Source organism: Bos grunniens, chromosome X (assembly GCF_055505025.1).
Source record: "Bos grunniens cultivar Pamir isolate PY7600 chromosome X, Bosgru_T2T1.0, whole genome shotgun sequence".
NCBI lineage: Eukaryota > Metazoa > Chordata > Mammalia > Artiodactyla > Bovidae > Bos > Bos grunniens.
Window position 1 is genome coordinate 136352986 of NC_141194.1, and position 13612 is coordinate 136366597.

Below are 13612 nucleotides of genomic sequence, written 5' to 3' on the forward strand. Positions count from 1 at the left end.
CGTCTTATTCTATGCAACAACAACAAACCGTTTCTCAATCGGATTGTGACATGCAACTAACAGTGGACTTTATATGACAATTGGTGATGACCAGCTCAGGGGTTGGACTGAGCAGATGCTCCAAAGCACTTCCCAAAGTCAAACTTGCACCAAAAATTGGTCATGGTCACTGTTTGGTGGTTTGCTGCTGGTCCAATTGACTACAGCTTCCTGAATCCCAGTGAAACCATTACATCTGAGAAGTATGCTCAGCAATTTGATGAGATGCACTGAAAACTGCAATGCCTGTAGCTGGCATTGGTCAGCAGAAAGGGCCCAATTCTTCTCCATGACAATGCCCAACTGCACATCACACAACCAACCCAATGCTTCAACAGCTGAAAGAATTGGTCTACGAAGTTTTGCCTCATCCAGCATATTCACCTGATCTCCTGCCAACAGATTACCACTTCATCAAGCATCTTGACAACTTATTGCAGGGAAAATGCTTCCACAACCAGCAAGAGGCAGAAAATGCTTTTTAAGAGTTCCTCAAACCCTGAAGCAAGGATTTTTACACTACAGGAATAAACTTATTTCTCATTGGCAAAAATGTGTTGATTGCAATAGTTCCTATTTTGATTAATAAAAATGTGCTTGAGCCTAGTTATAATGATTTTAAAATTCACAGTCTGAAACCACAATTACTTTTGCACCAACCTGTATTCTCACTACCTGTGAAAGACCTTCACACAGAATAGGGGCCTAATAAAAGGTCAGTGAATTAATGAATGGGAAAGCAAATGCTACTTTGTTCCAGTGAGTAAAATTAATAATCCCTTAAGCAAATCATAGCTTAGAAGGTAAAATCTATTGAAGAAGAAAACCCATGTCTATTTCAGTCAGCCAATCAGTTCAGTCTTTCAGTCATATCCGACTTTTTGTGACCTCATGGACTGCAGCACACACAGCAAACAGACTGCAGCAGTCTATTTCAGAGGCATGTATGAGTAACGTTGCCATTTTCTCTACTTTAAATGGTATTTGTGGCCTTGTAATTACTAATGTAGCATATAGTATAACAAGCAGAGAAACTTCTCTTGGTATCAGTGCTCAGAAATATCTGGCATATTACTAGTGATTTTGAATAATTCAGACTTAGCAATAATATTGTGAATTTATTTTTGTCAAGTGCAGCTTTTTATCAACAGGTATTATTTACATGCATACTGTGTCAGTCAGCACTATTTAAACATCTTTATCATATGTTGAAATAAACCGGCTAATTTTCTGATTAAGTCTAATTTGAAATTAGGTTATAATCTATACAGTATACACTGAAGACATGTAGAATACACCCTGAACTGGGACACTGAAAGAGATTGAAATATAGGAGTTTTTTTTAAAGTAGCAATGATAAACAGTAAGCAGGATCCTAAAAAATGAAGGGTCTTCTTCAAATTTTTCAGAAGGGAGTTGATATAGGAGAAGATTTCTAATGGAAAATGTGTTGTTTGATGAGTTGATGAAATAGACAAAAAGCATATCAGTGTTTGTTCAACAAGTTTTCCTTCAGCAGCCTAGTAGGGGCAGCCAAATGATTCCAAAACACAGAAAAGTCCTCTGCTTTGGGATCTGTGAGTATTTCTCTATTTCCAAAAACAAGTAGAGAAAAAAATGACAAGTACGGCTGATATTAAAAAAAAAAAAAAAAAAGAATGTCTGATCTTAATACAGAACATTGGAGAAATTGTTCAAAACCAATTTATTCTTTGTAAAGATTAACCCCCAAGTGCTTGCCACTGTCAGGATCTGCTTGAATAATCTGCCTAAGGGCTGCTTCAGTGTTTTCATCCATCTTTTTTGAAAAAAGAAAAAAAAATAGTAAGACATTTTTGTCTGGCTGCTTCTCCATTTAGTCATGCTGGTGATGTTTCTTCCTTCTTGTTCTCTCTTAAAAATAAATAAGAGAAAAATCTTTCCATATAGCAACTTCTCACTCCCTATTGCACACCAAGGCTCTTGTTAATGAAAATTGATTTTTGTGTAGGTTACATAGGAGAATTGTGTACTTCCTGGCATATAGTAAGTCATTTCTGAATATAGCCTCAGAGAGAGATTCATACCTAGATGTGTGCATAGAATTACATGGAAATGCTAATCGAGACTGATGCCTGAAATGCTAGCAGGCCAACTTTGCCAATACTTTCCTGTATTATCATCTGCCCCTCACTTCCAAACACACCTTGACTATGTTTGTGAAGAAAAAAAGTGAAGTCGCTCAGTCATGCCTGACTCTTTGCGACCCCATGGATAGCAGCCTGCACCAAGCTCCTCCGTCCATGGGATTTTCAAGGCAAGAGTACTGGAGTGGGTTGCCATTTCCTTTTCCAGGGAATCTTCCCAACCCAGGGATTGAACCCAGGTCTCTCACACTGTAGACAGACGCTTTACCATCTGAGCCACCAGGGAAGTCCTTGTGGAGAAAGGGAGTCTATAAAAATATACAAGCAACTCCTGCAGCTTAATTCCAGAAAAATAAACGACCCAATCAAAAAATGAGCCAAAGAACTAAACAGACATTTCTCCAAAGAAGACATACACATGGCTAACAAACACATGAAAAGATGCTCAACATCACTCATTATCAGAGAAATGCAAATCAAAACCACAGTGAGGTACCATTTCACACTAGTCAGAATGGCTGCTATCCAAAAGTCTACAAGCAATAAATGCTGGAGAGGGTGTGGAGAAAAGGGAACCCTCCTACACTGTTGGTGGGAATGCAAACTGGTACAGTCACCATGGAGAACAGTGTGGAGATTCCTTAAAAAACTGGAAATAGATCTGCCATACGACCCAGGAATGCCACTACTCAGGGCATACACACTGAGGAAACCAGAACTGAAAGAGACACGTGTACCCCAATGTTCATCACAGCACTGTTTATAATAGCCAGGACATGGAAGCAACCTCGATGTCCATCAGCAGACGAATGGATAAGAAAGCTGTGGTACATATACACAATGGAGTATTACTCAGCCATTAAAAAGAATACATTTGAATCAGTTCTAATGAGGTGGATGAAACTGGAGCCTTTTACACAGAGTGAAGTAAGCCAGAAAGAAAAACAGCAATACAATGTACTAACATATATATATGGAATTTAGAAAGATGGTAATGATAACCCTGAATGTGAGACAGCAAAAGAGACACAGATGTATAGAACAGTCTTTTGGACTCTGTGGGAGAGGGAGAGGGTGGGATGATTTGGGAGAATGGCATTGAAACATGTATAATATCATATGTGAAACGAATCGCCAGTGCAGGTTTGATGCAGGATACAGGATGCTTGGGGCTGGTGCACTGGGATGACCCAGAGGGATGGTATAGGGAGGGAGGTGGGAAGGGGGTTCAAGATGGGGAACACATGTACACCCATGGTGGATGCATGTTGGTGTATGGCAAAACCAATACAATATTGTAAAGTAATTAGCCTCCAATTAAAATAAATAAATTTATATTAAAAAAGTAAATTAACTGTATTCAGTTCCACTATTTATAAAAGTCTATTTCACCAAGCCAAAGATGTGAGGAGAATTAAAATAAATAATGTCTGTGTGTTTTGACATCTCTGACATCATGTTGTTTTCTTTGTTTTGACATGAAAAAGTGGATCATATTTGTAGTGTTCATTATCCCAATTAGCAGCAGATAATCTTGGTGAAAGAGTATTCCTTGTTTTGCACACAATGCAAAGCATTAAGACCCAGTGTTCTAAGGCAAGCCCCATATGTGGCATCTTGTATTAAAATCTCTTTTCATTGATGCAATCCACCAACAAGGGCCAATGTATTATATGAAATGCCATGGGACAGTTATATGCTTGTTACCTACAATGGGGACTTCCCTGGTGGCTCAAATGGTAAAGCGTCTGCCTAGAATGCAGGAGACCCAGGTTCAATCCCTGAGTCAGGAAGACATCCTGGAGAAGGAAATGGCAACCCACTCCAGTATTTTGCCTGGAAAATCCCATGGATGGAGGAGCCTGGTGGGCTATAGTCCATGGGGTGGCAAAGAGTCAGACATGACTGAGCAACTTCACTTTCACTTTCACTTTCCTACAATGATGAAAAATCCAATGTACCGTGCATTTTATATACACAAAACTAAAATTTTAATATATATTTTAATATATTTAATTGTATATTAAATATATCTTAATTATAAATTTGCTAGACCATAAATACACGGGCAGGAATTTCTCTGTCTTGTTGATTCCTACAAACCTAGTGTCTTCAAGAATACTTTGCAGACAGTGGTTTGTCATAATAAATATTTTTGAATGAATGACTTCATAAAAAATGTATTCATTTGCTTGAAATCAGTCAGTTCAGTCGCTCAGTCGTGTCCGACTCTTTGCGACCCCATGAATTGCAGCACGCCAGGCCTCCCTGTCCATCACAAACTCCCAGAGTTCACTCAGACTCACGTCCATTGAGTCAGTGATGCCATCCAGCCATCTCATCCTCTGTCGTCCTCTTCTCCCCCTGCCCCCAATCCCTCCCAGCATCAGAGTCTTTTCCAATGAGTCAAACTCTTCACATGAGGTGGCCAAAGTACTGGAGTTTCAGCTTTAGCATCATTCCTTCCAAAGAAATCCCAGGGCTGATCTCCTTCAGAATGGACTGGTTGGATCTCCACGCAGTCCAAGGGACTCTCAAGAGTCTTCTCCAACACCACAGTTCAAAAGCATCAATTCTTCAGCACTCAGCCTTCTTCATAGTCCAACTCTCACATCCATATATGAACACAGGAAAAAACATAGCCTTGGCTAGACGGACCTTTGTTGGCAAAGTAATGTCTCTGCTTTTCAATATGCTATCTAGGTTGGTCATAACTTTCCTTCCAAGGAGTAAGCGTCTTTTAATTTCATGGCTGCAGTCACCATCTGCAGTGATTTTGGAGCCCCAAAAAATAAAGTCTGACACTGTTTCCCCATCTATTTCCCATGAAGTGATGGGACCAGATGCCATGATCTTCGTTTTCTGAATGTTGAGCTTTAAGCCAACTTTTTCACTCTCCACTTTCACGTTCCTCAAGAGGCTTTTTAGTTCCTCTTCACTTTCTGCCATAAGGGTGGTGTCATCTGCATTCCTGAGGTTATTGATATTTCTCTCGGCAGTCTTGATTCTAGCTTGTGCTTCTTTCAGCCCAACGTTTCTCATGATGTACTCTACATAGAAGTGAAATAAGCAGGGTGACAATATACAGCCTTGATGTACTTCTTTTCCTATTTGGAACCAGTCTGTTGTTCCATGTCCAGTTCTAACTGTTGCTTCCTGAGCTACATACAGATTTCTCAAGAGGCAGGTCAGGTGGTCTGGTATTCCCATCTCTTTCAGAATTTTCCACAGTTTCTTGTGATCCACACAGTCAAAGGCTTTGGCATAGTCAATAAAGCAGAAATAGATGTTTTTCTGGAACTCTGTTGTTTTTCCGTGATCCAGCAAAAGAGTCCGAAATCTCAGAAACGACAGAATGATCTCTGCTTGAAATCAGTACCATTCAAATCATAAGACCCAGTTTTTCACCCTTAACACTCACAGCAACTTCAAATATCAGATGTGAAAGTAGCAGCATTCTTTTATCCTATACTGGTATTTTATTATTCCTCCAGTACATTTTATTTAGTCTTAACTTTGTACGTTCCATTCACCACTTGGATTTCCTTCACTCTTCATCTCTACCAACCTATGGGCCTTTTTTACTTAAAGATCTGGCCCAATATTCTAGTCGTTTGGTCATTCTTCCTTATGTCTCCTTGTGTATGCTCTCAGTCTTTCCACACTGTAAATAAAAAGTGAAAAGTAGTTTGGTAAATATTCAACAATTATTAATCAATCTAAATTAAATATTACCAACTAAATAAAAATGCCCTTAAAAGGAAGGATCAGTTTTCTTTGCATAACACCACTATAGTTCTAAACCTGGTAGCATTAGCTCCTCTGAATTCACATCCTTTTATATAATTTTTTTTTACCTCTCTCTCCTTTGCTAAGATCCACCCTTTCTTACTTTTCTCACTTTTTTGGTATCTTTTTTCTTTTCTTTTTGTAACTTTTTTTGCATCTTTCTTTTGTCTCTTTTTTGTATCTTTTTCTCACCCTCACACTTCCTTCTCAAAACATGAGCTATGCTGAAGCATGTCAAAATGTGTTTAAAATGTACTTAAAAAACAAAATTTATTTAACTTTTTCCACTAAAGACATAATGCACATTTGTTTTATAAATTTAAGCATGTAAAAGATAAATATTACTAACAACTTTACCATTGTCAATAACAAGGATTATTTCTTCCATATTTTTACCATGATGTTAAAAATAAAACAGTTGAAGTCATATTCTGTCTATATGAATTTTGCCTGGAATTGTGAAATTTTTTCAAATTAAAAATTGTCATTATCACTTCCTAACCATTTAAGTGTACATGTCCAAAGCCTTTCTATATCTTAAAACATTAACTTGAGGGCAGTATTTTTTCATCTTAAATAAATTCTATATATAAATTAGTAAAAATGCGTGTACTGTGTTCATATGGTATTGGGGGAAGAAAAGAAATGGTAGCCTGTGTGCTACTTAATGATGATTACTGATAATGAATTGTTCCATATATTTCCTAAAGGAGTTTACATTTTATACTAACATCATACTGCAATGTTTTCTTTAGAATTAATAGATCTATCTTAATAAAAAGTAAAATAGTCTTATTATTCTTCACATATAGAAAAACTTTTTCTGTGTGAGAAAATCTTTTGATATATAGATAATTTATTGTCAAGGTATGTATGGAAAGAATTTAATAATAGCTATAGGGTGTTTAGAGTATGGTTATTCACTGAGGTATGACAAATAAGGTCACTGTAAGGTAAGTTTCAGAGAAGGCAATGGCACCCCACTCCAGTACTCTTGCCTGGAAAAGCCCATGGACAGAGGAGCCTGGTGGGCTGCAATCCATGGGGTCGCTAAGAGTCAGACACAACTGAGCGACTTCACTTTCACTTTTCACTTTCATGCATTGGAGAAGGAAATGGCAGCCCACTCCAGTGTTCTTGCCTGGAGAATCCCAGGGACGGGGGAGCCTCGTGGGCTGCCACCTATGGGGTCGCACAGAGTCGGACATGACTGAAGTGACTTAGCATAGCATAGCAAGGTAAGTTTGAGACATCATTATATTTCATTTGGTAGAGCTGACCTAGAAGACTTTTAAAAGCAGAGTATGCACCTGTACCTGCAGCTAGGTGATTCATTAAAGGAAAACTTATCCGTCATCTCAGTTTAATGTCATATTCTGGAGGGTTGTCCCTTATTTGACCCCCATATCAGAACTCTTCTATCCAAAGGCCTATCAAATAGAGTTTGGAACACAATGATGGGCTCTTCATTTCAGCCACCAGTTACCAATACCTCTTTCTCTTTTGACTTTAATCCTGTCTCTCAGCTTCTTCTATGTTTGGCTCAATGGGTTGTTGAGCTTCATGCTCTCTTGTTCATATCCTTTTACAGGCTTTTCTTTTCCCAAACAAAGCAACTAGGAGTTCTGAGATTTTTTGTGAGACATTACTTCTAACTTCCATATCAATCAGAATATATCTTTACATATACCATGTCTTAGTATTTGAACTTAGATTGCAATTTTGAATCTCTGCAGGGCACTTAAAGCTTACTTTCATAGACTGAGGATGCTTGGAAGCAGATCTTCTGCTGCTTCTGAATAAAAGTTGTAGCTACAGGCCCCAGTCCACTAGAGGAATAGCTTGTTTGAAGCCTTACCAAAACCATAGACAAGGGCCAACTTCTTTTATAACTTCTTTCACCAGAACCCCAGGACCAGGTGAGAGTTTTAGGTTAGACATTTTTAAACAGGTCTTTCTTTCTAAGAGTTTCTTCAGAAAAAGCCTTCCAAATGAATATTTTCCACTCCACAATAAAAGATTAAAAAAAAAAAAACTCCCCCAGTCCCAGTTCTAAATAACCTATTAGTTTCAATTTTATCTTGCTTTCTAATAACACATTTCAGCCAACTATCACATGGTCTTCCAATATATGTGTATAAATTATGAAAGAATAAAAACTAAAAGCACTAATAAAATCTCCTAAATCTAGATATCATCCCTGTCTATCATATTGATGGGAACTTTGAAGGAAATACTCTCATGTGAACTGTAGAGTACTGGTCATGCTCCAGACAGCATTTAACTACAAATACACTTATGCAACCGTCTTAGCAGCAGTGAGGTAGATGGTGTGATTGAAGTTTGTAATGTCAAATTACCCCAAAACATTAAAAAAAATCAGAAGTAGATGACATTTGATGGAGATGCCAGATTTTACTTATGCTACTAAGTACTTTTTAAAAAGTATGTTCCTTCACAAACTTGCTAAAAACCAATCAAAACAGTTCTTCCTCTGAAATATCTGCACTTACCATGTGAATGTTTTCTGATACTATAAGACATGCATCACTGCTTTCAGTTCCCATCAGCAGGGTGAGTCAGGGTGAGTTTGCTATTTGTGCCACTAAGTAAAGGGAACGGTTACACCAAGGAGTTTATTTATTTATAATCAGTCTGTGCTCTTTACAGGCAGTGAACAGTCCATTGAAAACCTCTGTAACTGGTGCATTATTCAGTAACTAGTGCCCTTTTCATTTTGAAGTTATTGTCTATTTATAATGCCATTGGATTTTTAGCTCCATTTTTTAAAAAATAATAACACTTTGAAAATTTAATAATGACTAGTACAATGTCCTGACATTACCCAGATTGCATTATATACAGTGAAAAATATATTTCATGTAAACACTCCGTTCAATGGAACATTTTGTCTTAATATTCTGTATATATGTCCTAAGCAATTTTCCCTCTACCCAGAAATGAATGTCCATTCTATTGTATACAGTATTTTCTTTCCAGACTCAAGTGTATTTTAATCTTGTCTGAATTTTTGCTTGAAAGAGAAACCTATGAAATGATCATATAAAAATTAATGAGTCTTATGAATATGCTTCTGACATTCAGAATTATTATATTCAATCCATTCCTCTTTTCATAATTTGCCTAATATACAAATATGTTATGCACAAAGTAGATGCATTTAAGTTATAATTAACACACTTTGAGTTTGGAGGATGCAAATAACTATCGTCAGTTTTAATTAGCTAGAAGCAGATTGTTAGTCCGTGCCTCATACTGCCCTTGCAGATAGTCTGAGGAAACAATGAGAATTTCTAAATTGGCTAGTTTCCTAAATTCATATATTCTCTACACAAAGATTCATTTATAATGGTTAAATCAAGAGGGCCATACATCAAGTTGATGCACAATGCTCTTTCTTATAGACACACACATACATGTACACAAACACACACACAGATGCATATTTATTCTCTGCTCCCCAAACTCACAAAACTGACAATTATTGAGTTAAAATCATTTTGAATATTTCAAATTACAGTAAGACTTGTATGTTTTGTTAAGATGGGCAAGTTGTGGCATCTAAGGGGCATTGCATAAAATACTGGAGGAAGGAAAGGAAAAGGAAGCAAAAGAGATAATTTTTGTTTATTTTATAATTTTTTTCTAGGATCAGACCTTGTAGATGGGGTACAAATGGTAATATTTTCAAGTCATTGCTTTTTTTGCTTTGTGTATGATCTTTCAGCTGGCAAGACCATTTCTGAAACCCAGAGTATGCACTAAAATATGATACTTGAAAGCTGTGGTTCATATACACAATGGAGTATTACTCAGCCATTAAAAAGAATACATTTGAATCAGTTCTAATGAGGTGGATGAAACTGTGGAGCCTGTTATACAGAGTGAAGTAAGCCAGAAAGAAAAACACCAATACAATATACTAACGCATATATATGGAATTTAGAAAGATGGTAATGATAACCCTGTATGCGAGACAGCAAAAGAGACACAGATGTATAGAACAGTCTTTTGACTCTGTGGGAGAGGGAGAGGGTGGGATGATTTGGGAGAACGGCATTGAAATATGTATAATATCATATGTGAAACAAATCGCCAGTGCAGGTTTGATGCAGGATACAGGATGCTTGGGGCTGGTGCACTGGGATGACCCAGAGGGATGGTACGGGGAGGGAGGTGGGAGGGGAGTTCGGGATGGGGAACACGTGTACACCCGTGGCGGATTCATGTTGATGTATGGCAAAACCAATACAATATTGTAAAGTAATTAGCCTCCAAGTAAAATAAATAAATTTAAATTTAAAAAAAGATAATAATAATAATAAACTAAATTCATGCCACAAAAAAAAGGAACCTTGATGAGTTAATTTGTTTTCTTTTATATCTGAAGATAGCAGATGGCATTCCACCATTTACTTCTTTTTATGTATAGGGAAAAAGACTTTCTGACCTAATTGGAGATTTCTAGCTCTAATGCCTCCATGAGTTAAGCTTCAGCTCATATAGTTAAAGAATGAAATATTAGCTTCATTTTTGAGTTTCTTTGCTTTCATTGATTTGTTACTACTATAATATCCTTTTAAATGTACTTTTAGTATGTTAATCATCATTAAGATAACCAACTGGCTGTTAAAAATTAGAGCAGTGTGGAATAAAAAATTTTGATGTATGATTATGTCAAGCTTATTTATAATTCAGTCATTAAGAACTCAGTAATGACATGTTTTTCAGCAAAACTAAATATTGTTCCTAGTTTCAGGTCTCACTGTATTTTGCTATTTTTGGTGAAAAGTATAATTTTATTTCTCATAAGGACTAGATTGTGTCCATGAAAAAACTGTCCCTAGATGTTTAATTCAATCCTTCAAATAACAGAAGGTTAGAAAATAGCATCTGCTTAGAGAAAGACTAGCATCTCATGGCGGGGGTCGGGGGGTGTTACAGGGCATTTGGATAAGATATAGGACTTTCACTACCCTGACATTTCTCCTGCTGAATCAGTCTTGTGTTTCAATCAACAAACTTAAACATCACAGAATTTCAGGATATGTATATATATATAAGCTTCCCAGGTGGCGGTAGTGGTAAAGAACCCGCCTGCCAATGCACAAAACCAAGAGATGTGGGTTCGATCCCTGGATGGGGGAGACCCCCTGGAGGAGGGCATGGTAACCCACTCCAGTATTCTTGCCTGGTAAATCCCATGGATGGAGGACCCTGGTGGGCTATGGTACATAGGGTCACAAAGAGTCGGACATGACTGAAGTGACTTAGCACAGCACAGTACACATATTATCCATATATCAAATATGTATATAATTATATTCACATATAAATGCTATATATCTCAAATACATTACTCTTTCACTAAAATTTTGTAACTATGTAACATGCCTCAAACTCTCCCAAAGTCCTGTAGTCTGCAGAAACTCCCCTTAGAATTAAATCAAATGTCAGCAGATTTCATCATTTAGAAGAGCCATAGCATTTTCTTTCTGAAAGAGACAGAGAAATCATACAATCCCATCCTTTGAGTTGACCAGGAAGGAGGCTGAAAATCTCACAGGCTTTTCTCAGTTCAATAGCTTCTTTTTTATTAAATCTTTTTTTTATTGGAATATAATTGGTTTACAATGCTATGTTAGTTTCTGCTGAACAACATGAATCAGCCATATGCATACATATATCCTCTCCCTCTTGAACGTCCCTCCCACCTACCCGATCCCACCCCTCTTGGTCATCACAGAGCACTGAGTTGAGCTCCCTGTGCTATACAGTAGCTTCCCACAAGTGATAGGGTGGTATCATGGCTCAACTCCTGCTATTTAGTCCACTATATCATGCTATCTCTCCCCATTTTTCCTGCATTTTTGCAAACTGTTCAGTTTCTTTCTTACATTTTATTCTTCTTCTAAGTAAAACAAACAAAACAAAGAATATTTTAGATCCAAGGATTGACTTTTAACATCTAGTACCATGATTTCCCAAATAACAAGGACTGAGAGGTTGCCTCTTTTCCTCTTTTCTGCCCTGCTTTTACCAACTGTAGTTTCTATCATGCAGCTTTTCTTGGTTGAAGATACATTACTTGGGAGGAGTAACACAAAGCTATTATCACCAATTAACATCCTAAATCAAATTATCTCTTCAGATTAGGTAAATATATTTATATTCTATTACTGTATAACACTTTCTCATAAATTTATTATTTTATGGTTCCCATAAGTCAGGTTCCTGGGTTAACTGAGTTAGCTGTGCTCAAGGTCTCAGCAGGTCAAAATCAAAGTGTTGGCCAAGGATTCCAGCCCCACCTGAAGCTTGAGGTCTTCTAAATTCACATGGCTTTTGGTAGAATTCATTTCTTGGGGCTGTCAAATTAAAATTTCCATTTTCTTTGGCCTATCAGGTGGGGGTCATTTCACTTCCTTGGGCCACCAGCGATTCCCTCCCATGTGGATCCCTGCACAATAAGGCAGTTTTTGTTTTTCTTTGAAACCAGAAGGAAAATCTCATTTGCTTCAAATTTATAATTTCAAGAAGGGCACAGTCCCTTTTTTGGCTCACCTGATTGAATCAGGCCTACCCACAATAATGTTCCTTTTGACTAACTCAAAAGTCAACTGATATGGGATGTTAATTATGTCAGCATAATCCCCTCACTTGTATTATATGACATGACCAATTCAAGTGGAGGGGCTATACATGGCATATATACCAAGGAAAAAGAGTCTTAAGGGTCACCTCAGAATTTCTCAGAATTCTGGTAACCACAATAAATATTTACTTCACAATGAGGAGAAGATGAACAGTGGGAAAGAGGAATAGCTTATGCATGTTTCAGGAAGATGGCCTTGAGACAATACCTTACCTGTTGACACTGACAACTAGGGTCAACTCTGACTTAAATAATTTGAGCTCTTTTGTGAATCTTCTTTAAGTTCTTAGCCTAACTGCATTAAATGAATACTTATTAAAAGAAGGATATTTATAATTACCCATTATGTGCTTTCACAAATTTATTTTATTTAACCCCCACAAAGAAAGACCTGGAAGAAAACATGTTTTTACTATTTTAAGAGATTATGCTTATAATATGCTCAAAGTAACATATAACCATTTAACAAAAGTAGAGCTAGACTTGACCTTACATATTAGACTTATGAGTTGACTATATTTCTACTAAAAGAAAGGCCCTTATCTTACTTGCTCTGTACACTGGGCTTCGTTTAGCACAATTAGGGTACTAACAGCATTTGGTGCAATCCTTGCCTTCATGGAACATAACATATACTTGGCCATATAGCCATCTGACAAGAAAACATATGTAATATTCAAAATATTTAAGTGTGAAGTGAATATTAGTTAAGGAACAGATACGCCTGGTGTACCAGAGAATACCAAGCATATTTTTATTATAGCTTTCATTGTTCTCGTTCGCTTCTCTGTTTCCACACTAGACCATGAGCTACTTGAGGACAGGGACAGAACCAAATTCTACTACAGAATTTGGTATTCACAGAAGTTAGCACAGAACTTCATACTAGCACAGCCTATATAATAGGCTCCCAGCTTTTATGTTTGCTAAGAATTATTTTCCCTACATAGCAATTTGTAATTGTAGCAAGTTTGATTGCACA

The 13612-nt window shown here is 37.1% G+C and overlaps 1 non-coding gene across 1 annotated transcript; it reads left to right on the forward strand.

Annotated features, from left to right (window-relative positions):
- Positions 1–3886: 3886 nt before the first annotated feature.
- On the forward strand, positions 3887–3959 carry TRNAS-AGA (transfer RNA serine (anticodon AGA)). The gene has a single exon. It is a non-coding gene; the product is annotated as a tRNA-Ser (tRNA).
- Positions 3960–13612: the final 9653 nt, after the last annotated feature.